The sequence below is a fragment of the Vidua macroura genome, chromosome 13, assembly GCF_024509145.1.
Source record: "Vidua macroura isolate BioBank_ID:100142 chromosome 13, ASM2450914v1, whole genome shotgun sequence".
NCBI lineage: Eukaryota > Metazoa > Chordata > Aves > Passeriformes > Viduidae > Vidua > Vidua macroura.
The window spans coordinates 20,856,068-20,858,978 of NC_071583.1; the positions used below are offsets into that span (position 1 = coordinate 20,856,068).

Sequence of the window (2,911 nt, forward strand, 5' to 3'; positions counted from 1 at the left end):
AGGGAGGAATTTTCCTGCCCCTTTGCTGATTGCTTCACGCAAGCCCGGCTCCCTTCGCAGGGGTGAGTAGTGTGTCCCTGCTGACCCCACAAGCTGTGCACTGGTTTTGTGGCATCCAGTCCTGGGAAATGGAACTACTTTCTGTTAAGGTCCTCTGAGAGGGAAGAACAAACCTAGAGGAGAGAAGGAATCACTTGAGTCAAACAACATCCTGAAACAAATAGTGGAGAAACTGCACAAAGGGCATGGTGAGAGCATTTCCCTCAGCCTTCCCCTGGGACTCAGCAGCCGGGGGCTTTCCCTGCACATCTGAACACGCTGTGCGCGGAACAGTGGGAAGGAACCCATGGCAGCCTTGCAGCCCCACTGTTGCTTTCACACCTTGCAGGGCTGTTTCCCAGTCCCCAGCCTCTGCATTTGGCACCAGCTGACAGGGTGGCCAAACTGCATCACGGGCCATGCACATTCTGGGATCCCCTGCAATTTCCCAGTGTCTGAGCAGGTCAGGAGGCGCAGCTGATTGCAAGGGTGTGCTACTGACAAGGGAGTGCTCTGGCCCAGTGACAAGAGCTTGGGACGTTTCCTGATCCATATCAATGTCTTTGACAAGCCTTGCCTCCTGAAGATGCCCCATCCCCAATGGGGAACATCCCCACCTGATCCAGCTGTGCCTCTTCCTTTCTCCAGAGATGGAAGGAGAGGCTGTGCTAAAGGCTGAGTTTCCCGGAGGAACCAGTAGCTCATTGGCAGCCTCTGCTGCAGGAAGGGAGGCGATGCCAGGCACAGTCACTGGAGGTAATTGCTGTGTCTCTGGGCCTGAGCCCTGCTGAGGCTTGAGCTGCCCTCTCTGCTGCTTGGCAGTGCAGGCACAGCCCAGACAAGAGCGGCACAGCCCAGGGGAATTATCCTGAGCAGGCTCAGGGCACTCAGGTACTGAGCAGTCCTGTTGGGGTCCCTCTGTGGGAGACACATCCCGAAACCTGGGAGAGACTGCACAGGGTGACCATGGTGGGGAAAGGGCAGAGGGCAGGAGCAAGGCTCCAGTGTGTCCTGTGAGGACCTGGCTATGTCCCCTGGGGCTCTGGGAAGTGTCCTAGCAGAAGGAGGGCAGGAGGGACAGAGGGAGGGAGAGACAGTTGTGGCACTGCCTGCTGCAGTCTACCCTTGGGCTTTAGGGAGGATTTCCTCTGTGGGAGGAAGAAAGCCCCCAGCGCCCTGGGCTGCTCCAGCTGCCCCTCCAGGGATGTTGCACGGGCAGGGAAAGAGTGTGGAGAGTGACCAGGAGCCAGCCCAGAGCTCCCCAGGCCCCTGTGCAGCTTTGGTCATATCCATTTCCATCTGGTTCCCACAGCCTTACCCAACCCCCTTGCAGTACTCAGTTCCCTGAGGCAGAGGGGGACTCCAGCACACCATGGAAATGGTTCTGGTCTGTGCTCCCTTCTAGACTGGGATCGCAAATTGGATTATTTGGAAGCCCTGCTGGAAAATGGCTTGAAGATCTTGGAGGATGTTGGAGGCAAGTTTTCAGTGTGCCTTTCCTGAGAGAATAACCAGTGTCAATGTGACAAGAGCTCACTCATGAGCCATTTCCCTTAACATCATCTTAAGTTTGAAGGAAACTGGAAGCCTTGCCCTGCTCCCTTCTGGAGCCCAGAGCGATCCCACAGGATCGCTGTCAGTGGGAGGAAGGAGCATTTGGCTGTCCATCTTCCTCCCATGTGCAATGCCAGTGTGTCCTTCCGTGTGCTCTGTGCAGCTAGGGAGAAGAGCAGAGAGGGAAGGGGCCGGGCTCAGGGCTGCGCCCCCGGGGCTGAGCCTTGGGTGCAGCCTGAGGATCTCCTACAGCGCCACGGGAGCTGTTCTGTCCTGCCTTTCTTTGCAGCTGAACCTGTTGCTGAAGGTGGTGCAGCTTCCCAACCCATACCCAGTACTGACCCTCTGGGAGATGCTGAGGGTAGGTCAAGGCCTTTCCCCCTGGGAGAGCTGCCAGCTCAGAGCCCAAAGCTCGTCCAGGGGGCATCGCTGCAGGTGCCAGGACAGAACCACGCATGTGTGTGCCCTCGCCCTGCACCATCCCCTCAGCGCTCCTGCAGCTCAGTGCTGCTCGTGCAGATCTGCAGAGATGACAGAAGCTCCTGTGGCTGTTCAGTTACAGGTTTGTCTGCAGGGAGGACTTCTCCAGCTCCTGGGCTGGATGCTGCGCACCAACAGACCTCCCGTCGCAGGGGTGAGTAGTGTGCCCCTGCTGACCCCACAGGCTGTGCACTGGTTTTGTGGGATCCATTCCTGGGAAATGGAACAACTTTCCCTCTTTCTCTTAAGGTCCTCCAAAAGGAAAGACCCAAGATACTGCAGCCACAAAGTCTCATGAGTCAAACGAATTCCTGAGACAAACACAGAAGGAAGCACAGGGAGGACAAGGTGGGTACATTCCCCTCAGCCTCCTCTGGGACTCAGCAGCCGGGGGATTTCCTTGCACATCTGGACACGCCGTGCCCAGTACAGCGGGAAGAGATCCATGGCAGCCTGGCTGTCCCGCTGCTGCTTTCACGGCCTGCAGGGCTGTTTCCCAGCCTGGCCTGGCTGCAGCTTCTCCCCAGCCACTGCAGGAAGGCATTTGACAGCAGCTGACAGGGAGCCCAAACTGCACCACGAGTTATGCACACCCTGAGATCCCCTGCAATTTCCCACTCTCTGAGCAGATGAGGAGATGCAGCTGTTTGCACAAGGGAGTTCTCTGACCCCCACAGCCTGGGCATTCTCCTGATCTTTACCTGTGACTTTGACAAGCATTGCCTCCAGAAGATGCCACCTCTCCAATGGGGAATGTTTCCATCTGATCCAGCTGTGCCTCTTCCTTTTTCAAGTGACGGACCAAACATCTCTGCAAAAGGAGGTACATTCCGGAGGA

At 57.0% G+C, this 2,911-nt stretch overlaps 1 long non-coding RNA gene across 1 annotated transcript; it reads left to right on the plus strand.

The window, feature by feature from the left end:
• Positions 1 to 211: 211 nt before the first annotated feature.
• Positions 212 to 1,495, plus strand: LOC128813711 (uncharacterized). Its single transcript, XR_008439137.1, has 3 exons — positions 212 to 248; positions 688 to 795; positions 1,445 to 1,495. It is a non-coding gene; the product is annotated as an uncharacterized LOC128813711 (long non-coding RNA).
• The last annotated feature ends 1,416 nt before the right edge of the window (positions 1,496 to 2,911 follow it).